Source organism: Schistocerca serialis, chromosome 2, assembly GCF_023864345.2.
Source record: "Schistocerca serialis cubense isolate TAMUIC-IGC-003099 chromosome 2, iqSchSeri2.2, whole genome shotgun sequence".
NCBI classification, from domain to species: domain Eukaryota; kingdom Metazoa; phylum Arthropoda; class Insecta; order Orthoptera; family Acrididae; genus Schistocerca; species Schistocerca serialis.
In genome coordinates, this window is record NC_064639.1 from 803,540,950 (window position 1) to 803,563,917 (window position 22,968).

The window sequence follows — 22,968 nt, forward strand, 5'->3', positions numbered from 1 at the left end:
AGCAGAATGACATGAGCTACACGCAGCTCCGATTTTTTTTTTTTTTTTGTGTCTGACCTACTTTGAAAGACTTTGTAGTCGATTTACTTACTACTATCGCTGTTGGAAACCAGGTGATAACCGCACAGTATTTTAGAGACGATCAGGTAATGAAAATTTAGAATAAGTAAAACAGTATCAAAAGAAGTTGTGTGGTGGAGCAGCACATGCAATTCACGCTTCCTAGATACTCGTTACTGCATAGAATAATTCTTTTGTCTGCGGCGTCTTCAGTATCCGTCTTCTGGAAATTTTGCTTGCAGTATATTGTGCAATCTTTTCGTTATGAGTTGGTGCTTGGTTTCCCGATGTTCTTTTGTTTAGTGCATTCGCCTTCTCTTTACCCTGAGAAACCACATACCGAAACTGAGGCACTACCGGCTGTTCATAAGCAGTGCTCGATGAAGTTATTTCGCTTTTTATTCGTTGCCTTTAATATTCTTCTCATCAGTGGTGAGTGCTGCCTGCAGAAAGCGTTTATCTTGCGAATTCGCGTGAAAGTTTGTGTTCCCTGCGAGGCCCACTACTTGGGATTAACTTGACTGCTCCAGCCAGGTGGCTCGTTGGTCTAGGGGTATGATTCCTGCTTTGGGTGCAGGAGGTCCCGGGTTCAAATCCCGGACGAGCCCTGCCATTTTGACCGTGCTGAAGAGTAGGTGGAACTCAGCCCCGGTTGCAGCTCCTCAATGAAGAGTTGACGCCCGTTATAGCACGTGGATATAACAAGAATGCGGCACCAGTAAAGTACGTAGGTGTAATTCGGTAGAAAGGCAGACGGTAATTTTGCATGCAACGGAAAACAAGGTTGTCTTTGCGGGATATGTGCACCGTGAGTGGAGATTCAGCTTAATTGTGCGACAGTCTACCCTCATCTTACTAGCGACGGCAACAACCAAGGGGTGGCGTGTAAGATTGAGCGTGGCTAAGAGTTTCTCATTATTAGTTAGCATCACACTTTGACAGAGCTGTGACAAGGCGAGTAGGGTGAGCTCAGGAAAGCCAGTAGCAAGCGCACTTGAAGTAGCCCTGAAGAACCGGATTACAAATTTTGCCAGCCATAATGAAGCTAGGGGCGTTCTCAGTTACCAAATACCGGTGCAATAAGAGAGCAACAGTATTTGACAGTAAAATGACGCCCTATCCGTCTAGCATACAACATTGCTTGTCTCTGCATACGCGGACGTGAGGTCATCTCGGAAATGAAATCCGAAATATAGATTAAAATTGTTGTGTTCCCGCCCGGGATCGAACCGGGGACCTTCTGCGTGTGAAGCAGACGTGATAACCGCTACACCACGGAAACGACGGTTCTTTTTATGTACCACCCGGAGAATCGTAATAGCAACAGTTTCTCTTCTGTGTTAGCAAGGGCATCGGCTACGAGCTCCCTCCGATTCGTGAAGTTCCTGTAGTAAAAGACGTCGATGGAAACAATCCAACCGCGACAGACAGGGAGAACGCTGGCTGAGCTGCAGCCCTACATGGTGAGACCATCAAAGGTGGCGTCATTCACATGCAGTGCGTTTTCGGAACGAATAGGCTCGTTGGCCTAGGGGTATGATTCCTGCTTCGGGTGCAGGAGGTCCCGGGTAAAAAAAATCCCGGACGAGCCCTTGCGTTTTGTACAACGGTGTGGTAACAAATCGCATGGCGGCGGCTGTTTCGCGCATTTCCAGGCCTCCAAGTCAGCGCTAAAATCCGACAACCAGTTCTGAAACCGTTTCATGTTTCATTTGAGCGATGTGCACCCTGCTGATGGAACGTTTGAAGTTGATTTAAATGGTCACAGTAGAGATCGTAGCAAGTGTCTTGCTGGGTGCGACGAAAACGGGTTTCCGCCCGCAATCGAGCCGGGGACCTTCTGCGTGTTCGGCACGGCGCCTGGGCTCGGCGGCAGCTGCTGCTCTTTCCTTCCTTACGAGATACCGTCGATTCGCGCAGTCGTTATTGCAAAAGATGTCACCAAAGGCAATCGCTTCGTTAGCGGCACTTTGCCTGGGCTCGGCGGCAGCTCTACATGGAGGCACCAGCAGCCCAGCCAGGCCGCCGCCGCCACCGGTGCGCCACAGCGCAAGGAGCCGGCGGCCGCCCTGCAATGCCCCTGTCGTTGCATATTCCACCCGCCCCATATCCTCTCCATGTCTGACTCACTACGCCAAATGACACTGCAGTCGACGTGCTTATTACTATCGCTTTTGGAAGAACCGAGGCGCAGTATTCTAGTGTCGAACCGGTACTGCAAATTGGGATTAAGCAAAAATTTATTGTGTGGTCGAGCGACAGCCTCGGCTCGCTCTTCCTATATGATCGCTTCTTGTGCGGAATAATTCCTAGCTCGCCGATGGCTTCAGAGCTGGTCTTCTCGAAGTTTTGCTTTCGCACTGCATTCCGCAATCTTTTCGTTATGAGTTGTGTGCTTCGGTTTCCCGACTTTCTTGTGTTTAGTGCGTTTGGCTTCTCTTAACCCTTAGCCACCGCTTGCCGAAATTTCCACACTATCATCTGTCGATCTGCAGAGCTCGATGACGGCCTCGCGGCCGTTCCTGAGCTCGTGGAACGGTCGAATCTGTAGTTGTTTCCAGATCTCTCCCACACAACGGCCTCCCAGAAGCTTGGATTACAGAAGTACGCCACTACTCCCAGCCGGAGATTCACGATTGAAAGCAGAATGACATGAGCTACACGCAGCTCCGATTTTTTTTTTTTTTTTGTGTCTGACCTACTTTGAAAGACTTTGTAGTCGATTTACTTACTACTATCGCTGTTGGAAACCAGGTGATAACCGTACAGTATTTTAGAGACGATCAGGTAATGAAAATTTAGAATAAGTAAAACAGTATCAAAAGAAGTTGTGTGGTGGAGCAGCACATGCAATTCACGCTTCCTAGATACTCGTTACTGCATAGAATAATTCTTTTGTCTGCGGCGTCTTCAGTATCCGTCTTCTGGAAATTTTGCTTGCAGTATATTGTGCAATCTTTTCGTTATGAGTTGGTGCTTGGTTTCCCGATGTTCTTTTGTTTAGTGCATTCGCCTTCTCTTTACCCTGAGAAACCACATACCGAAACTGAGGCACTGCCGGCTGTTCATAAGCAGTGCTCGATGAAGTTATTTCGCTTTTTATTCGTTGCCTTTAATATTCTTCTCATCAGTGGTGAGTGCTGCCTGCAGAAAGCGTTTATCTTGCGAATTCGCGTGAAAGTTTGTGTTCCCTGCGAGGCCCACTACTTGGGATTAACTTGACTGCTCCAGCCAGGTGGCTCGTTGGTCTAGGGGTATGATTCCTGCTTTGGGTGCAGGAGGTCCCGGGTTCAAATCCCGGACGAGCCCTGCCATTTTGACCGTGCTGAAGAGTAGGTGGAACTCAGCCCCGGTTGCAGCTCCTCAATGAAGAGTTGACGCCCGTTATAGCACGTGGATATAACAAGAATGCGGCACCAGTAAAGTACGTAGGTGTAATTCGGTAGAAAGGCAGACGGTAATTTTGCATGCAACGGAAAACAAGGTTGTCTTTGCGGGATATGTGCACCGTGAGTGGAGATTCAGCTTAATTGTGCGACAGTCTACCCTCATCTTACTAGCGACGGCAACAACCAAGGGGTGGCATGTAAGATTGAGCGTGGCTAAGAGTTTCTCATTATTAGTTAGCATCACACTTTGACAGAGCTGTGACAAGGCGAGTAGGGTGAGCTCAGGAAAGCCAGTAGCAAGCGCACTTGAAGTAGCCCTGAAGAACCGGATTATAAATTTTGCCAGCCATAATGAAGCTAGGGGCGTTCTCAGTTACCAAAATCCGCTGCAATAAGAGAGCAACAGTATTTGACAGTAAAATGACGCCCTATCCGTCTAGCATACAACATTGCTTGTCTCTGCATACGCGGACGTGAGGTCATCTCGGAAATGAAATCCGAAATATAGATTAAAATTGTTGTGTTCCCGCCCGGGATCGAACCGGGGACCTTCTGCGTGTAAAGCAGACGTGATAACCGCTACACCACGGAAACGACGGTTCTTTTCATGTACCACCCGGAGACTCGTAATAGCAACAGTTTCTCTTCTGTGTTAGCAAGGGCACCGGCTACGAGCTCCCTCCGATTCGTGAAGTTCCTGTAGTAAAAGACGTCGATGGAAACAATCCAACCGCGACAGACAGGGAGAACGCTGGCTGAGCTGCAGCCCTACATGGTGAGACCATCAAAGGTGGCGTCATTCACATGCAGTGCGTTTTCGGAACGAATAGGCTCGTTGGTCTAGGGGTATGATTCCTGCTTCGGGTGCAGGAGGTCCCGGGTAAAAAAAATCCCGGACGAGCCCTTGCGTTTTGTACAACGGTGTGGTAACAAATCGCATGGCGGCGGCTGTTTCGCGCATTTCCAGGCCTCCAAGTCAGCGCTAAAATCCGACAACCAGTTCTGAAACCGTTTCATGTTTCATTTGAGCCATGTGCACCCTGCTGATGGAACGTTTGAAGTTGATTTAAATGGTCACAGTAGAGATCGTAGCAAGTGTCTTGCTGGGTGCGACGAAAACGGGTTTCCGCCCGCAATCGAGCCGGGGACCTTCTGCGTGTTCGGCACGGCGCCTGGGCTCGGCGGCAGCTGCTGCTCTTTCCTTCCTTACGAGATACCGTCGATTCGCGCAGTCGTTATTGCAAAAGATGTCACCAAAGGCAATCGCTTCGTTAGCGGCACTTTGCCTGGGCTCGGCGGCAGCTCTACATGGAGGCACCAGCAGCCCAGCCAGGCCGCCGCCGCCACCGGTGCGCCACAGCGCAAGGAGCCGGCGGCCGCCCTGCAATGCCCCTGTCGTTGCATATTCCACCCGCCCCATATCCTCTCCATGTCTGACTCACTACGCCAAATGACACTGCAGTCGACGTGCTTATTACTATCGCTTTTGGAAGAACCGAGGCGCAGTATTCTAGTGTCGAACCGGTACTGCAAATTGGGATTAAGCAAAAATTTATTGTGTGGTCGAGCGACAGCCTCGGCTCGCTCTTCCTATATGATCGCTTCTTGTGCGGAATAATTCCTAGCTCGCCGATGGCTTCAGAGCTGGTCTTCTCGAAGTTTTGCTTTCGCACTGCATTCCGCAATCTTTTCGTTATGAGTTGTGTGCTTCGGTTTCCCGACTTTCTTGTGTTTAGTGCGTTTGGCTTCTCTTAACCCTTAGCCACCGCTTGCCGAAATTTCCACACTATCATCTGTCGATCTGCAGAGCTCGATGACGGCCTCGCGGCCGTTCCTGAGCTCGTGGAACGGTCGAATCTGTAGTTGTTTCCAGATCTCTCCCACACAACGGCCTCCCAGAAGCTTGGATTACAGAAGTACGCCACTACTCCCAGCCGGAGATTCACGATTGAAAGCAGAATGACATGAGCTACACGCAGCTCCGATTTTTTTTTTTTTTTTGTGTCTGACCTACTTTGAAAGACTTTGTAGTCGATTTACTTACTACTATCGCTGTTGGAAACCAGGTGATAACCGCACAGTATTTTAGAGACGATCAGGTAATGAAAATTTAGAATAAGTAAAACAGTATCAAAAGAAGTTGTGTGGTGGAGCAGCACATGCAATTCACGCTTCCTAGATACTCGTTACTGCATAGAATAATTCTTTTGTCTGCGGCGTCTTCAGTATCCGTCTTCTGGAAATTTTGCTTGCAGTATATTGTGCAATCTTTTCGTTATGAGTTGGTGCTTGGTTTCCCGATGTTCTTTTGTTTAGTGCATTCGCCTTCTCTTTACCCTGAGAAACCACATACCGAAACTGAGGCACTGCCGGCTGTTCATAAGCAGTGCTCGATGAAGTTATTTCGCTTTTTATTCGTTGCCTTTAATATTCTTCTCATCAGTGGTGAGTGCTGCCTGCAGAAAGCGTTTATCTTGCGAATTCGCGTGAAAGTTTGTGTTCCCTGCGAGGCCCACTACTTGGGATTAACTTGACTGCTCCAGCCAGGTGGCTCGTTGGTCTAGGGGTATGATTCCTGCTTTGGGTGCAGGAGGTCCCGGGTTCAAATCCCGGACGAGCCCTGCCATTTTGACCGTGCTGAAGAGTAGGTGGAACTCAGCCCCGGTTGCAGCTCCTCAATGAAGAGTTGACGCCCGTTATAGCACGTGGATATAACAAGAATGCGGCACCAGTAAAGTACGTAGGTGTAATTCGGTAGAAAGGCAGACGGTAATTTTGCATGCAACGGAAAACAAGGTTGTCTTTGCGGGATATGTGCACCGTGAGTGGAGATTCAGCTTAATTGTGCGACAGTCTACCCTCATCTTACTAGCGACGGCAACAACCAAGGGGTGGCATGTAAGATTGAGCGTGGCTAAGAGTTTCTCATTATTAGTTAGCATCACACTTTGACAGAGCTGTGACAAGGCGAGTAGGGTGAGCTCAGGAAAGCCAGTAGCAAGCGCACTTGAAGTAGCCCTGAAGAACCGGATTATAAATTTTGCCAGCCATAATGAAGCTAGGGGCGTTCTCAGTTACCAAAATCCGCTGCAATAAGAGAGCAACAGTATTTGACAGTAAAATGACGCCCTATCCGTCTAGCATACAACATTGCTTGTCTCTGCATACGCGGACGTGAGGTCATCTCGGAAATGAAATCCGAAATATAGATTAAAATTGTTGTGTTCCCGCCCGGGATCGAACCGGGGACCTTCTGCGTGTAAAGCAGACGTGATAACCGCTACACCACGGAAACGACGGTTCTTTTCATGTACCACCCGGAGACTCGTAATAGCAACAGTTTCTCTTCTGTGTTAGCAAGGGCATCGGCTACGAGCTCCCTCCGATTCGTGAAGTTCCTGTAGTAAAAGACGTCGATGGAAACAATCCAACCGCGACAGACAGGGAGAACGCTGGCTGAGCTGCAGCCCTACATGGTGAGACCATCAAAGGTGGCGTCATTCACATGCAGTGCGTTTTCGGAACGAATAGGCTCGTTGGTCTAGGGGTATGATTCCTGCTTCGGGTGCAGGAGGTCCCGGGTAAAAAAAATCCCGGACGAGCCCTTGCGTTTTGTACAACGGTGTGGTAACAAATCGCATGGCGGCGGCTGTTTCGCGCATTTCCAGGCCTCCAAGTCAGCGCTAAAATCCGACAACCAGTTCTGAAACCGTTTCATGTTTCATTTGAGCCATGTGCACCCTGCTGATGGAACGTTTGAAGTTGATTTAAATGGTCACAGTAGAGATCGTAGCAAGTGTCTTGCTGGGTGCGACGAAAACGGGTTTCCGCCCGCAATCGAGCCGGGGACCTTCTGCGTGTTCGGCACGGCGCCTGGGCTCGGCGGCAGCTGCTGCTCTTTCCTTCCTTACGAGATACCGTCGATTCGCGCAGTCGTTATTGCAAAAGATGTCACCAAAGGCAATCGCTTCGTTAGCGGCACTTTGCCTGGGCTCGGCGGCAGCTCTACATGGAGGCACCAGCAGCCCAGCCAGGCCGCCGCCGCCACCGGTGCGCCACAGCGCAAGGAGCCGGCGGCCGCCCTGCAATGCCCCTGTCGTTGCATATTCCACCCGCCCCATATCCTCTCCATGTCTGACTCACTACGCCAAATGACACTGCAGTCGACGTGCTTATTACTATCGCTTTTGGAAGAACCGAGGCGCAGTATTCTAGTGTCGAACCGGTACTGCAAATTGGGATTAAGCAAAAATTTATTGTGTGGTCGAGCGACAGCCTCGGCTCGCTCTTCCTATATGATCGCTTCTTGTGCGGAATAATTCCTAGCTCGCCGATGGCTTCAGAGCTGGTCTTCTCGAAGTTTTGCTTTCGCACTGCATTCCGCAATCTTTTCGTTATGAGTTGTGTGCTTCGGTTTCCCGACTTTCTTGTGTTTAGTGCGTTTGGCTTCTCTTAACCCTTAGCCACCGCTTGCCGAAATTTCCACACTATCATCTGTCGATCTGCAGAGCTCGATGACGGCCTCGCGGCCGTTCCTGAGCTCGTGGAACGGTCGAATCTGTAGTTGTTTCCAGATCTCTCCCACACAACGGCCTCCCAGAAGCTTGGATTACAGAAGTACGCCACTACTCCCAGCCGGAGATTCACGATTGAAAGCAGAATGACATGAGCTACACGCAGCTCCGATTTTTTTTTTTTTTTGTGTCTGACCTACTTTGAAAGACTTTGTAGTCGATTTACTTACTACTATCGCTGTTGGAAACCAGGTGATAACCGCACAGTATTTTAGAGACGATCAGGTAATGAAAATTTAGAATAAGTAAAACAGTATCAAAAGAAGTTGTGTGGTGGAGCAGCACATGCAATTCACGCTTCCTAGATACTCGTTACTGCATAGAATAATTCTTTTGTCTGCGGCGTCTTCAGTATCCGTCTTCTGGAAATTTTGCTTGCAGTATATTGTGCAATCTTTTCGTTATGAGTTGGTGCTTGGTTTCCCGATGTTCTTTTGTTTAGTGCATTCGCCTTCTCTTTACCCTGAGAAACCACATACCGAAACTGAGGCACTGCCGGCTGTTCATAAGCAGTGCTCGATGAAGTTATTTCGCTTTTTATTCGTTGCCTTTAATATTCTTCTCATCAGTGGTGAGTGCTGCCTGCAGAAAGCGTTTATCTTGCGAATTCGCGTGAAAGTTTGTGTTCCCTGCGAGGCCCACTACTTGGGATTAACTTGACTGCTCCAGCCAGGTGGCTCGTTGGTCTAGGGGTATGATTCCTGCTTTGGGTGCAGGAGGTCCCGGGTTCAAATCCCGGACGAGCCCTGCCATTTTGACCGTGCTGAAGAGTAGGTGGAACTCAGCCCCGGTTGCAGCTCCTCAATGAAGAGTTGACGCCCGTTATAGCACGTGGATATAACAAGAATGCGGCACCAGTAAAGTACGTAGGTGTAATTCGGTAGAAAGGCAGACGGTAATTTTGCATGCAACGGAAAACAAGGTTGTCTTTGCGGGATATGTGCACCGTGAGTGGAGATTCAGCTTAATTGTGCGACAGTCTACCCTCATCTTACTAGCGACGGCAACAACCAAGGGGTGGCATGTAAGATTGAGCGTGGCTAAGAGTTTCTCATTATTAGTTAGCATCACACTTTGACAGAGCTGTGACAAGGCGAGTAGGGTGAGCTCAGGAAAGCCAGTAGCAAGCGCACTTGAAGTAGCCCTGAAGAACCGGATTATAAATTTTGCCAGCCATAATGAAGCTAGGGGCGTTCTCAGTTACCAAAATCCGCTGCAATAAGAGAGCAACAGTATTTGACAGTAAAATGACGCCCTATCCGTCTAGCATACAACATTGCTTGTCTCTGCATACGCGGACGTGAGGTCATCTCGGAAATGAAATCCGAAACATAGATTAAAATTGTTGTGTTCCCGCCCGGGATCGAACCGGGGACCTTCTGCGTGTAAAGCAGACGTGATAACCGCTACACCACGGAAACGACGGTTCTTTTCATGTACCACCCGGAGACTCGTAATAGCAACAGTTTCTCTTCTGTGTTAGCAAGGGCATCGGCTACGAGCTCCCTCCGATTCGTGAAGTTCCTGTAGTAAAAGACGTCGATGGAAACAATCCAACCGCGACAGACAGGGAGAACGCTGGCTGAGCTGCAGCCCTACATGGTGAGACCATCAAAGGTGGCGTCATTCACATGCAGTGCGTTTTCGGAACGAATAGGCTCGTTGGTCTAGGGGTATGATTCCTGCTTCGGGTGCAGGAGGTCCCGGGTAAAAAAAATCCCGGACGAGCCCTTGCGTTTTGTACAACGGTGTGGTAACAAATCGCATGGCGGCGGCTGTTTCGCGCATTTCCAGGCCTCCAAGTCAGCGCTAAAATCCGACAACCAGTTCTGAAACCGTTTCATGTTTCATTTGAGCCATGTGCACCCTGCTGATGGAACGTTTGAAGTTGATTTAAATGGTCACAGTAGAGATCGTAGCAAGTGTCTTGCTGGGTGCGACGAAAACGGGTTTCCGCCCGCAATCGAGCCGGGGACCTTCTGCGTGTTCGGCACGGCGCCTGGGCTCGGCGGCAGCTGCTGCTCTTTCCTTCCTTACGAGATACCGTCGATTCGCGCAGTCGTTATTGCAAAAGATGTCACCAAAGGCAATCGCTTCGTTAGCGGCACTTTGCCTGGGCTCGGCGGCAGCTCTACATGGAGGCACCAGCAGCCCAGCCAGGCCGCCGCCGCCACCGGTGCGCCACAGCGCAAGGAGCCGGCGGCCGCCCTGCAATGCCCCTGTCGTTGCATATTCCACCCGCCCCATATCCTCTCCATGTCTGACTCACTACGCCAAATGACACTGCAGTCGACGTGCTTATTACTATCGCTTTTGGAAGAACCGAGGCGCAGTATTCTAGTGTCGAACCGGTACTGCAAATTGGGATTAAGCAAAAATTTATTGTGTGGTCGAGCGACAGCCTCGGCTCGCTCTTCCTATATGATCGCTTCTTGTGCGGAATAATTCCTAGCTCGCCGATGGCTTCAGAGCTGGTCTTCTCGAAGTTTTGCTTTCGCACTGCATTCCGCAATCTTTTCGTTATGAGTTGTGTGCTTCGGTTTCCCGACTTTCTTGTGTTTAGTGCGTTTGGCTTCTCTTAACCCTTAGCCACCGCTTGCCGAAATTTCCACACTATCATCTGTCGATCTGCAGAGCTCGATGACGGCCTCGCGGCCGTTCCTGAGCTCGTGGAACGGTCGAATCTGTAGTTGTTTCCAGATCTCTCCCACACAACGGCCTCCCAGAAGCTTGGATTACAGAAGTACGCCACTACTCCCAGCCGGAGATTCACGATTGAAAGCAGAATGACATGAGCTACACGCAGCTCCGATTTTTTTTTTTTTTTGTGTCTGACCTACTTTGAAAGACTTTGTAGTCGATTTACTTACTACTATCGCTGTTGGAAACCAGGTGATAACCGCACAGTATTTTAGAGACGATCAGGTAATGAAAATTTAGAATAAGTAAAACAGTATCAAAAGAAGTTGTGTGGTGGAGCAGCACATGCAATTCACGCTTCCTAGATACTCGTTACTGCATAGAATAATTCTTTTGTCTGCGGCGTCTTCAGTATCCGTCTTCTGGAAATTTTGCTTGCAGTATATTGTGCAATCTTTTCGTTATGAGTTGGTGCTTGGTTTCCCGATGTTCTTTTGTTTAGTGCATTCGCCTTCTCTTTACCCTGAGAAACCACATACCGAAACTGAGGCACTGCCGGCTGTTCATAAGCAGTGCTCGATGAAGTTATTTCGCTTTTTATTCGTTGCCTTTAATATTCTTCTCATCAGTGGTGAGTGCTGCCTGCAGAAAGCGTTTATCTTGCGAATTCGCGTGAAAGTTTGTGTTCCCTGCGAGGCCCACTACTTGGGATTAACTTGACTGCTCCAGCCAGGTGGCTCGTTGGTCTAGGGGTATGATTCCTGCTTTGGGTGCAGGAGGTCCCGGGTTCAAATCCCGGACGAGCCCTGCCATTTTGACCGTGCTGAAGAGTAGGTGGAACTCAGCCCCGGTTGCAGCTCCTCAATGAAGAGTTGACGCCCGTTATAGCACGTGGATATAACAAGAATGCGGCACCAGTAAAGTACGTAGGTGTAATTCGGTAGAAAGGCAGACGGTAATTTTGCATGCAACGGAAAACAAGGTTGTCTTTGCGGGATATGTGCACCGTGAGTGGAGATTCAGCTTAATTGTGCGACAGTCTACCCTCATCTTACTAGCGACGGCAACAACCAAGGGGTGGCATGTAAGATTGAGCGTGGCTAAGAGTTTCTCATTATTAGTTAGCATCACACTTTGACAGAGCTGTGACAAGGCGAGTAGGGTGAGCTCAGGAAAGCCAGTAGCAAGCGCACTTGAAGTAGCCCTGAAGAACCGGATTATAAATTTTGCCAGCCATAATGAAGCTAGGGGCGTTCTCAGTTACCAAAATCCGCTGCAATAAGAGAGCAACAGTATTTGACAGTAAAATGACGCCCTATCCGTCTAGCATACAACATTGCTTGTCTCTGCATACGCGGACGTGAGGTCATCTCGGAAATGAAATCCGAAACATAGATTAAAATTGTTGTGTTCCCGCCCGGGATCGAACCGGGGACCTTCTGCGTGTAAAGCAGACGTGATAACCGCTACACCACGGAAACGACGGTTCTTTTCATGTACCACCCGGAGACTCGTAATAGCAACAGTTTCTCTTCTGTGTTAGCAAGGGCATCGGCTACGAGCTCCCTCCGATTCGTGAAGTTCCTGTAGTAAAAGACGTCGATGGAAACAATCCAACCGCGACAGACAGGGAGAACGCTGGCTGAGCTGCAGCCCTACATGGTGAGACCATCAAAGGTGGCGTCATTCACATGCAGTGCGTTTTCGGAACGAATAGGCTCGTTGGTCTAGGGGTATGATTCCTGCTTCGGGTGCAGGAGGTCCCGGGTAAAAAAAATCCCGGACGAGCCCTTGCGTTTTGTACAACGGTGTGGTAACAAATCGCATGGCGGCGGCTGTTTCGCGCATTTCCAGGCCTCCAAGTCAGCGCTAAAATCCGACAACCAGTTCTGAAACCGTTTCATGTTTCATTTGAGCCATGTGCACCCTGCTGATGGAACGTTTGAAGTTGATTTAAATGGTCACAGTAGAGATCGTAGCAAGTGTCTTGCTGGGTGCGACGAAAACGGGTTTCCGCCCGCAATCGAGCCGGGGACCTTCTGCGTGTTCGGCACGGCGCCTGGGCTCGGCGGCAGCTGCTGCTCTTTCCTTCCTTACGAGATACCGTCGATTCGCGCAGTCGTTATTGCAAAAGATGTCACCAAAGGCAATCGCTTCGTTAGCGGCACTTTGCCTGGGCTCGGCGGCAGCTCTACATGGAGGCACCAGCAGCCCAGCCAGGCCGCCGCCGCCACCGGTGCGCCACAGCGCAAGGAGCCGGCGGCCGCCCTGCAATGCCCCTGTCGTTGCATATTCCACCCGCCCCATATCCTCTCCATGTCTGACTCACTACGCCAAATGACACTGCAGTCGACGTGCTTATTACTATCGCTTTTGGAAGAACCGAGGCGCAGTATTCTAGTGTCGAACCGGTACTGCAAATTGGGATTAAGCAAAAATTTATTGTGTGGTCGAGCGACAGCCTCGGCTCGCTCTTCCTATATGATCGCTTCTTGTGCGGAATAATTCCTAGCTCGCCGATGGCTTCAGAGCTGGTCTTCTCGAAGTTTTGCTTTCGCACTGCATTCCGCAATCTTTTCGTTATGAGTTGTGTGCTTCGGTTTCCCGACTTTCTTGTGTTTAGTGCGTTTGGCTTCTCTTAACCCTTAGCCACCGCTTGCCGAAATTTCCACACTATCATCTGTCGATCTGCAGAGCTCGATGACGGCCTCGCGGCCGTTCCTGAGCTCGTGGAACGGTCGAATCTGTAGTTGTTTCCAGATCTCTCCCACACAACGGCCTCCCAGAAGCTTGGATTACAGAAGTACGCCACTACTCCCAGCCGGAGATTCACGATTGAAAGCAGAATGACATGAGCTACACGCAGCTCCGATTTTTTTTTTTTTTTTTGTGTCTGACCTACTTTGAAAGACTTTGTAGTCGATTTACTTACTACTATCGCTGTTGGAAACCAGGTGATAACCGCACAGTATTTTAGAGACGATCAGGTAATGAAAATTTAGAATAAGTAAAACAGTATCAAAAGAAGTTGTGTGGTGGAGCAGCACATGCAATTCACGCTTCCTAGATACTCGTTACTGCATAGAATAATTCTTTTGTCTGCGGCGTCTTCAGTATCCGTCTTCTGGAAATTTTGCTTGCAGTATATTGTGCAATCTTTTCGTTATGAGTTGGTGCTTGGTTTCCCGATGTTCTTTTGTTTAGTGCATTCGCCTTCTCTTTACCCTGAGAAACCACATACCGAAACTGAGGCACTGCCGGCTGTTCATAAGCAGTGCTCGATGAAGTTATTTCGCTTTTTATTCGTTGCCTTTAATATTCTTCTCATCAGTGGTGAGTGCTGCCTGCAGAAAGCGTTTATCTTGCGAATTCGCGTGAAAGTTTGTGTTCCCTGCGAGGCCCACTACTTGGGATTAACTTGACTGCTCCAGCCAGGTGGCTCGTTGGTCTAGGGGTATGATTCCTGCTTTGGGTGCAGGAGGTCCCGGGTTCAAATCCCGGACGAGCCCTGCCATTTTGACCGTGCTGAAGAGTAGGTGGAACTCAGCCCCGGTTGCAGCTCCTCAATGAAGAGTTGACGCCCGTTATAGCACGTGGATATAACAAGAATGCGGCACCAGTAAAGTACGTAGGTGTAATTCGGTAGAAAGGCAGACGGTAATTTTGCATGCAACGGAAAACAAGGTTGTCTTTGCGGGATATGTGCACCGTGAGTGGAGATTCAGCTTAATTGTGCGACAGTCTACCCTCATCTTACTAGCGACGGCAACAACCAAGGGGTGGCATGTAAGATTGAGCGTGGCTAAGAGTTTCTCATTATTAGTTAGCATCACACTTTGACAGAGCTGTGACAAGGCGAGTAGGGTGAGCTCAGGAAAGCCAGTAGCAAGCGCACTTGAAGTAGCCCTGAAGAACCGGATTATAAATTTTGCCAGCCATAATGAAGCTAGGGGCGTTCTCAGTTACCAAAATCCGCTGCAATAAGAGAGCAACAGTATTTGACAGTAAAATGACGCCCTATCCGTCTAGCATACAACATTGCTTGTCTCTGCATACGCGGACGTGAGGTCATCTCGGAAATGAAATCCGAAATATAGATTAAAATTGTTGTGTTCCCGCCCGGGATCGAACCGGGGACCTTCTGCGTGTAAAGCAGACGTGATAACCGCTACACCACGGAAACGACGGTTCTTTCCATGTACCACCCGGAGACTCGTAATAGCAACAGTTTCTCTTCTGTGTTAGCAAGGGCATCGGCTACGAGCTCCCTCCGATTCGTGAAGTTCCTGTAGTAAAAGACGTCGATGGAAACAATCCAACCGCGACAGACAGGGAGAACGCTGGCTGAGCTGCAGCCCTACATGGTGAGACCATCAAAGGTGGCGTCATTCACATGCAGTGCGTTTTCGGAACGAATAGGCTCGTTGGTCTAGGGGTATGATTCCTGCTTCGGGTGCAGGAGGTCCCGGGTAAAAAAAATCCCGGACGAGCCCTTGCGTTTTGTACAACGGTGTGGTAACAAATCGCATGGCGGCGGCTGTTTCGCGCATTTCCAGGCCTCCAAGTCAGCGCTAAAATCCGACAACCAGTTCTGAAACCGTTTCATGTTTCATTTGAGCCATGTGCACCCTGCTGATGGAACGTTTGAAGTTGATTTAAATGGTCACAGTAGAGATCGTAGCAAGTGTCTTGCTGGGTGCGACGAAAACGGGTTTCCGCCCGCAATCGAGCCGGGGACCTTCTGCGTGTTCGGCACGGCGCCTGGGCTCGGCGGCAGCTGCTGCTCTTTCCTTCCTTACGAGATACCGTCGATTCGCGCAGTCGTTATTGCAAAAGATGTCACCAAAGGCAATCGCTTCGTTAGCGGCACTTTGCCTGGGCTCGGCGGCAGCTCTACATGGAGGCACCAGCAGCCCAGCCAGGCCGCCGCCGCCACCGGTGCGCCACAGCGCAAGGAGCCGGCGGCCGCCCTGCAATGCCCCTGTCGTTGCATATTCCACCCGCCCCATATCCTCTCCATGTCTGACTCACTACGCCAAATGACACTGCAGTCGACGTGCTTATTACTATCGCTTTTGGAAGAACCGAGGCGCAGTATTCTAGTGTCGAACCGGTACTGCAAATTGGGATTAAGCAAAAATTTATTGTGTGGTCGAGCGACAGCCTCGGCTCGCTCTTCCTATATGATCGCTTCTTGTGCGGAATAATTCCTAGCTCGCCGATGGCTTCAGAGCTGGTCTTCTCGAAGTTTTGCTTTCGCACTGCATTCCGCAATCTTTTCGTTATGAGTTGTGTGCTTCGGTTTCCCGACTTTCTTGTGTTTAGTGCGTTTGGCTTCTCTTAACCCTTAGCCACCGCTTGCCGAAATTTCCACACTATCATCTGTCGATCTGCAGAGCTCGATGACGGCCTCGCGGCCGTTCCTGAGCTCGTGGAACGGTCGAATCTGTAGTTGTTTCCAGATCTCTCCCACACAACGGCCTCCCAGAAGCTTGGATTACAGAAGTACGCCACTACTCCCAGCCGGAGATTCACGATTGAAAGCAGAATGACATGAGCTACACGCAGCTCCGATTTTTTTTTTTTTTTTTGTGTCTGACCTACTTTGAAAGACTTTGTAGTCGATTTACTTACTACTATCGCTGTTGGAAACCAGGTGATAACCGCACAGTATTTTAGAGACGATCAGGTAATGAAAATTTAGAATAAGTAAAACAGTATCAAAAGAAGTTGTGTGGTGGAGCAGCACATGCAATTCACGCTTCCTAGATACTCGTTACTGCATAGAATAATTCTTTTGTCTGCGGCGTCTTCAGTATCCGTCTTCTGGAAATTTTGCTTGCAGTATATTGTGCAATCTTTTCGTTATGAGTTGGTGCTTGGTTTCCCGATGTTCTTTTGTTTAGTGCATTCGCCTTCTCTTTACCCTGAGAAACCACATACCGAAACTGAGGCACTGCCGGCTGTTCATAAGCAGTGCTCGATGAAGTTATTTCGCTTTTTATTCGTTGCCTTTAATATTCTTCACATCAGTGGTGAGTGCTGCCTGCAGAAAGCGTTTATCTTGCGAATTCGCGTGAAAGTTTGTGTTCCCTGCGAGGCCCACTACTTGGGATTAACTTGACTGCTCCAGCCAGGTGGCTCGTTGGTCTAGGGGTATGATTCCTGCTTTGGGTGCAGGAGGTCCCGGGTTCAAATCCCGGACGAGCCCTGCCATTTTGACCGTGCTGAAGAGTAGGTGGAACTCAGCCCCGGTTGCAGCTCCTCAATGAAGAGTTGACGCCCGTTATAGCACGTGGATATAACAAGAATGCGGCACCAGTAAAGTACGTAGGTGTAATTCGGTAGAAAGGCAGACGGTAATTTTGCATGCAACGGAAAACAAGGTTGTCTTTGCGGGATATGTGCACCGTGAGTGGAGATTCAGCTTAATTGTGCGACAGTCTACCCTCATCTTACTAGCGACGGCAACAACCAAGGGGTGGCATGTAAGATTGAGCGTGGCTAAGAGTTTCTCATTATTAGTTAGCATCACACTTTGACAGAGCTGTGACAAGGCGAGTAGGGTGAGCTCAGGAAAGCCAGTAGCAAGCGCACTTGAAGTAGCCCTGAAGAACCGGATTATAAATTTTGCCAGCCATAATGAAGCTAGGGGCGTTCTCAGTTACCAAAATCCGCTGCAATAAGAGAGCAACAGTATTTGACAGTAAAATGACGCCCTATCCGTCTAGCATACAACATTGCTTGTCTCTGCATACGCGGACGTGAGGTCATCTCGGAAATGAAATCCGAAATATAGATTAAAATTGTTGTGTTCCCGCCCGGGATCGAACCGGGGACCTTCTGCGTGTAAAGCAGACGTGATAACCGCTACACCACGGAAACGACGGTTCTTTCCATGTACCACCCGGAGACTCGTAATAGCAACAGTTTCTCTTCTGTGTTAGCAAGGGCATCGGCTACGAGCTCCCTCCGATTCGTGAAGTTCCTGTAGTAAAAGACGTCGATGGAAACAATCCAACCGCGACAGACAGGGAGAACGCTGGCTGAGCTGCAGCCCTACATGGTGAGACCATCAAAGGTGGCGTCATTCACATGCAGTGCGTTTTCGGAACGAATAGGCTCGTTGGTCTAGGGGTATGATTCCTGCTTCGGGTGCAGGAGGTCCCGGGTAAAAAAAATCCCGGACGAGCCCTTGCGTTTTGTACAACGGTGTGGTAACAAATCGCATGGCGGCGGCTGTTTCGCGCATTTCCAGGCCTCCAAGTCAGCGCTAAAATCCGACAACCAGTTCTGAAACCGTTTCATGTTTCATTTGAGCCATGTGCACCCTGCTGATGGAACGTTTGAAGTTGATTTAAATGGTCACAGTAGAGATCGTAGCAAGTGTCTTGCTGGGTGCGACGAAAACGGGTTTCCGCCCGCAATCGAGCCGGGGACCTTCTGCGTGTTCGGCACGGCGCCTGGGCTCGGCGGCAGCTGCTGCTCTTTCCTTCCTTACGAGATACCGTCGATTCGCGCAGTCGTTATTGCAAAAGATGTCACCAAAGGCAATCGCTTCGTTAGCGGCACTTTGCCTGGGCTCGGCGGCAGCTCTACATGGAGGCACCAGCAGCCCAGCCAGGCCGCCGCCGCCACCGGTGCGCCACAGCGCAAGGAGCCGGCGGCCGCCCTGCAATGCCCCTGTCGTTGCATATTCCACCCGCCCCATATCCTCTCCATGTCTGACTCACTACGCCAAATGACACTGCAGTCGACGTGCTTATTACTATCGCTTTTGGAAGAACCGAGGCGCAGTATTCTAGTGTCGAACCGGTACTGCAAATTGGGATTAAGCAAAAATTTATTGTGTGGTCGAGCGACAGCCTCGGCTCGCTCTTCCTATATGATCGCTTCTTGTGCGGAATAATTCCTAGCTCGCCGATGGCTTCAGAGCTGGTCTTCTCGAAGTTTTGCTTTCGCACTGCATTCCGCAATCTTTTCGTTATGAGTTGTGTGCTTCGGTTTCCCGACTTTCTTGTGTTTAGTGCGTTTGGCTTCTCTTAACCCTTAGCCACCGCTTGCCGAAATTTCCACACTATCATCTGTCGATCTGCAGAGCTCGATGACGGCCTCGCGGCCGTTCCTGAGCTCGTGGAACGGTCGAATCTGTAGTTGTTTCCAGATCTCTCCCACACAACGGCCTCCCAGAAGCTTGGATTACAGAAGTACGCCACTACTCCCAGCCGGAGATTCACGATTGAAAGCAGAATGACATGAGCTACACGCAGCTCCGATTTTTTTTTTTTTTTTTGTGTCTGACCTACTTTGAAAGACTTTGTAGTCGATTTACTTACTACTATCGCTGTTGGAAACCAGGTGATAACCGCACAGTATTTTAGAGACGATCAGGTAATGAAAATTTAGAATAAGTAAAACAGTATCAAAAGAAGTTGTGTGGTGGAGCAGCACATGCAATTCACGCTTCCTAGATACTCGTTACTGCATAGAATAATTCTTTTGTCTGCGGCGTCTTCAGTATCCGTCTTCTGGAAATTTTGCTTGCAGTATATTGTGCAATCTTTTCGTTATGAGTTGGTGCTTGGTTTCCCGATGTTCTTTTGTTTAGTGCATTCGCCTTCTCTTTACCCTGAGAAACCACATACCGAAACTGAGGCACTGCCGGCTGTTCATAAGCAGTGCTCGATGAAGTTATTTCGCTTTTTATTCGTTGCCTTTAATATTCTTCACATCAGTGGTGAGTGCTGCCTGCAGAAAGCGTTTATCTTGCGAATTCGCGTGAAAGTTTGTGTTCCCTGCGAGGCCCACTACTTGGGATTAACTTGACTGCTCCAGCCAGGTGGCTCGTTGGTCTAGGGGTATGATTCCTGCTTTGGGTGCAGGAGGTCCCGGGTTCAAATCCCGGACGAGCCCTGCCATTTTGACCGTGCTGAAGAGTAGGTGGAACTCAGCCCCGGTTGCAGCTCCTCAATGAAGAGTTGACGCCCGTTATAGCACGTGGATATAACAAGAATGCGGCACCAGTAAAGTACGTAGGTGTAATTCGGTAGAAAGGCAGACGGTAATTTTGCATGCAACGGAAAACAAGGTTGTCTTTGCGGGATATGTGCACCGTGAGTGGAGATTCAGCTTAATTGTGCGACAGTCTACCCTCATCTTACTAGCGACGGCAACAACCAAGGGGTGGCATGTAAGATTGAGCGTGGCTAAGAGTTTCTCATTATTAGTTAGCATCACACTTTGACAGAGCTGTGACAAGGCGAGTAGGGTGAGCTCAGGAAAGCCAGTAGCAAGCGCACTTGAAGTAGCCCTGAAGAACCGGATTATAAATTTTGCCAGCCATAATGAAGCTAGGGGCGTTCTCAGTTACCAAAATCCGCTGCAATAAGAGAGCAACAGTATTTGACAGTAAAATGACGCCCTATCCGTCTAGCATACAACATTGCTTGTCTCTGCATACGCGGACGTGAGGTCATCTCGGAAATGAAATCCGAAATATAGATTAAAATTGTTGTGTTCCCGCCCGGGATCGAACCGGGGACCTTCTGCGTGTAAAGCAGACGTGATAACCGCTACACCACGGAAACGACGGTTCTTTTCATGTACCACCCGGAGACTCGTAATAGCAACAGTTTCTCTTCTGTGTTAGCAAGGGCATCGGCTACGAGCTCCCTCCGATTCGTGAAGTTCCTGTAGTAAAAGACGTCGATGGAAACAATCCAACCGCGACAGACAGGGAGAACGCTGGCTGAGCTGCAGCCCTACATGGTGAGACCATCAAAGGTGGCGTCATTCACATGCAGTGCGTTTTCGGAACGAATAGGCTCGTTGGTCTAGGGGTATGATTCCTGCTTCGGGTGCAGGAGGTCCCGGGTAAAAAAAATCCCGGACGAGCCCTTGCGTTTTGTACAACGGTGTGGTAACAAATCGCATGGCGGCGGCTGTTTCGCGCATTTCCAGGCCTCCAAGTCAGCGCTAAAATCCGACAACCAGTTCTGAAACCGTTTCATGTTTCATTTGAGCCATGTGCACCCTGCTGATGGAACGTTTGAAGTTGATTTAAATGGTCACAGTAGAGATCGTAGCAAGTGTCTTGCTGGGTGCGACGAAAACGGGTTTCCGCCCGCAATCGAGCCGGGGACCTTCTGCGTGTTCGGCACGGCGCCTGGGCTCGGCGGCAGCTGCTGCTCTTTCCTTCCTTACGAGATACCGTCGATTCGCGCAGTCGTTATTGCAAAAGATGTCACCAAAGGCAATCGCTTCGTTAGCGGCACTTTGCCTGGGCTCGGCGGCAGCTCTACATGGAGGCACCAGCAGCCCAGCCAGGCCGCCGCCGCCACCGGTGCGCCACAGCGCAAGGAGCCGGCGGCCGCCCTGCAATGCCCCTGTCGTTGCATATTCCACCCGCCCCATATCCTCTCCATGTCTGACTCACTACGCCAAATGACACTGCAGTCGACGTGCTTATTACTATCGCTTTTGGAAGAACCGAGGCGCAGTATTCTAGTGTCGAACCGGTACTGCAAATTGGGATTAAGCAAAAATTTATTGTGTGGTCGAGCGACAGCCTCGGCTCGCTCTTCCTATATGATCGCTTCTTGTGCGGAATAATTCCTAGCTCGCCGATGGCTTCAGAGCTGGTCTTCTCGAAGTTTTGCTTTCGCACTGCATTCCGCAATCTTTTCGTTATGAGTTGTGTGCTTCGGTTTCCCGACTTTCTTGTGTTTAGTGCGTTTGGCTTCTCTTAACCCTTAGCCACCGCTTGCCGAAATTTCCACACTATCATCTGTCGATCTGCAGAGCTCGATGACGGCCTCGCGGCCGTTCCTGAGCTCGTGGAACGGTCGAATCTGTAGTTGTTTCCAGATCTCTCCCACACAACGGCCTCCCAGAAGCTTGGATTACAGAAGTACGCCACTACTCCCAGCCGGAGATTCACGATTGAAAGCAGAATGACATGAGCTACACGCAGCTCCGATTTTTTTTTTTTTTTTTGTGTCTGACCTACTTTGAAAGACTTTGTAGTCGATTTACTTACTACTATCGCTGTTGGAAACCAGGTGATAACCGCACAGTATTTTAGAGACGATCAGGTAATGAAAATTTAGAATAAGTAAAACAGTATCAAAAGAAGTTGTGTGGTGGAGCAGCACATGCAATTCACGCTTCCTAGATACTCGTTACTGCATAGAATAATTCTTTTGTCTGCGGCGTCTTCAGTATCCGTCTTCTGGAAATTTTGCTTGCAGTATATTGTGCAATCTTTTCGTTATGAGTTGGTGCTTGGTTTCCCGATGTTCTTTTGTTTAGTGCATTCGCCTTCTCTTTACCCTGAGAAACCACATACCGAAACTGAGGCACTGCCGGCTGTTCATAAGCAGTGCTCGATGAAGTTATTTCGCTTTTTATTCGTTGCCTTTAATATTCTTCTCATCAGTGGTGAGTGCTGCCTGCAGAAAGCGTTTATCTTGCGAATTCGCGTGAAAGTTTGTGTTCCCTGCGAGGCCCACTACTTGGGATTAACTTGACTGCTCCAGCCAGGTGGCTCGTTGGTCTAGGGGTATGATTCCTGCTTTGGGTGCAGGAGGTCCCGGGTTCAAATCCCGGACGAGCCCTGCCATTTTGACCGTGCTGAAGAGTAGGTGGAACTCAGCCCCGGTTGCAGCTCCTCAATGAAGAGTTGACGCCCGTTATAGCACGTGGATATAACAAGAATGCGGCACCAGTAAAGTACGTAGGTGTAATTCGGTAGAAAGGCAGACGGTAATTTTGCATGCAACGGAAAACAAGGTTGTCTTTGCGGGATATGTGCACCGTGAGTGGAGATTCAGCTTAATTGTGCGACAGTCTACCCTCATCTTACTAGCGACGGCAACAACCAAGGGGTGGCATGTAAGATTGAGCGTGGCTAAGAGTTTCTCATTATTAGTTAGCATCACACTTTGACAGAGCTGTGACAAGGCGAGTAGGGTGAGCTCAGGAAAGCCAGTAGCAAGCGCACTTGAAGTAGCCCTGAAGAACCGGATTATAAATTTTGCCAGCCATAATGAAGCTAGGGGCGTTCTCAGTTACCAAAATCCGCTGCAATAAGAGAGCAACAGTATTTGACAGTAAAATGACGCCCTATCCGTCTAGCATACAACATTGCTTGTCTCTGCATACGCGGACGTGAGGTCATCTCGGAAATGAAATCCGAAATATAGATTAAAATTGTTGTGTTCCCGCCCGGGATCGAACCGGGGACCTTCTGCGTGTAAAGCAGACGTGATAACCGCTACACCACGGAAACGACGGTTCTTTTCATG

The 22,968-nt window shown here is 49.5% G+C and overlaps 18 non-coding genes across 18 annotated transcripts; 9 read left to right on the forward strand and 9 right to left on the reverse strand.

The window, feature by feature from the left end:
• Positions 1-596: 596 nt before the first annotated feature.
• Positions 597-668, forward strand: Trnap-ugg (transfer RNA proline (anticodon UGG)). The gene has a single exon. It is a non-coding gene; the product is annotated as a tRNA-Pro (tRNA).
• A 601-nt stretch (positions 669-1,269) lies between these two features.
• On the reverse strand, positions 1,270-1,342 carry Trnav-cac (transfer RNA valine (anticodon CAC)). Its single transcript has one exon. It is a non-coding gene; the product is annotated as a tRNA-Val (tRNA).
• Positions 1,343-3,297: 1,955 nt separating this feature from the next.
• Positions 3,298-3,369, forward strand: Trnap-ugg (transfer RNA proline (anticodon UGG)). The gene has a single exon. It is a non-coding gene; the product is annotated as a tRNA-Pro (tRNA).
• Positions 3,370-3,970: 601 nt separating this feature from the next.
• Trnav-uac (transfer RNA valine (anticodon UAC)) lies at positions 3,971-4,043 on the reverse strand. The gene has a single exon. It is a non-coding gene; the product is annotated as a tRNA-Val (tRNA).
• Positions 4,044-5,998: 1,955 nt separating this feature from the next.
• On the forward strand, positions 5,999-6,070 carry Trnap-ugg (transfer RNA proline (anticodon UGG)). Its single transcript has one exon. It is a non-coding gene; the product is annotated as a tRNA-Pro (tRNA).
• Positions 6,071-6,671: 601 nt separating this feature from the next.
• Positions 6,672-6,744, reverse strand: Trnav-uac (transfer RNA valine (anticodon UAC)). Its single transcript has one exon. It is a non-coding gene; the product is annotated as a tRNA-Val (tRNA).
• Positions 6,745-8,698: 1,954 nt separating this feature from the next.
• On the forward strand, positions 8,699-8,770 carry Trnap-ugg (transfer RNA proline (anticodon UGG)). Its single transcript has one exon. It is a non-coding gene; the product is annotated as a tRNA-Pro (tRNA).
• A 601-nt stretch (positions 8,771-9,371) lies between these two features.
• Trnav-uac (transfer RNA valine (anticodon UAC)) lies at positions 9,372-9,444 on the reverse strand. Its single transcript has one exon. It is a non-coding gene; the product is annotated as a tRNA-Val (tRNA).
• A 1,954-nt stretch (positions 9,445-11,398) lies between these two features.
• Positions 11,399-11,470, forward strand: Trnap-ugg (transfer RNA proline (anticodon UGG)). Its single transcript has one exon. It is a non-coding gene; the product is annotated as a tRNA-Pro (tRNA).
• A 601-nt stretch (positions 11,471-12,071) lies between these two features.
• Positions 12,072-12,144, reverse strand: Trnav-uac (transfer RNA valine (anticodon UAC)). Its single transcript has one exon. It is a non-coding gene; the product is annotated as a tRNA-Val (tRNA).
• Positions 12,145-14,100: 1,956 nt separating this feature from the next.
• On the forward strand, positions 14,101-14,172 carry Trnap-ugg (transfer RNA proline (anticodon UGG)). Its single transcript has one exon. It is a non-coding gene; the product is annotated as a tRNA-Pro (tRNA).
• A 601-nt stretch (positions 14,173-14,773) lies between these two features.
• Trnav-uac (transfer RNA valine (anticodon UAC)) lies at positions 14,774-14,846 on the reverse strand. Its single transcript has one exon. It is a non-coding gene; the product is annotated as a tRNA-Val (tRNA).
• Positions 14,847-16,802: 1,956 nt separating this feature from the next.
• Positions 16,803-16,874, forward strand: Trnap-ugg (transfer RNA proline (anticodon UGG)). The gene has a single exon. It is a non-coding gene; the product is annotated as a tRNA-Pro (tRNA).
• A 601-nt stretch (positions 16,875-17,475) lies between these two features.
• Trnav-uac (transfer RNA valine (anticodon UAC)) lies at positions 17,476-17,548 on the reverse strand. Its single transcript has one exon. It is a non-coding gene; the product is annotated as a tRNA-Val (tRNA).
• Positions 17,549-19,504: 1,956 nt separating this feature from the next.
• Positions 19,505-19,576, forward strand: Trnap-ugg (transfer RNA proline (anticodon UGG)). Its single transcript has one exon. It is a non-coding gene; the product is annotated as a tRNA-Pro (tRNA).
• A 601-nt stretch (positions 19,577-20,177) lies between these two features.
• On the reverse strand, positions 20,178-20,250 carry Trnav-uac (transfer RNA valine (anticodon UAC)). The gene has a single exon. It is a non-coding gene; the product is annotated as a tRNA-Val (tRNA).
• A 1,956-nt stretch (positions 20,251-22,206) lies between these two features.
• Trnap-ugg (transfer RNA proline (anticodon UGG)) lies at positions 22,207-22,278 on the forward strand. The gene has a single exon. It is a non-coding gene; the product is annotated as a tRNA-Pro (tRNA).
• Positions 22,279-22,879: 601 nt separating this feature from the next.
• Trnav-uac (transfer RNA valine (anticodon UAC)) lies at positions 22,880-22,952 on the reverse strand. The gene has a single exon. It is a non-coding gene; the product is annotated as a tRNA-Val (tRNA).
• Positions 22,953-22,968: the final 16 nt, after the last annotated feature.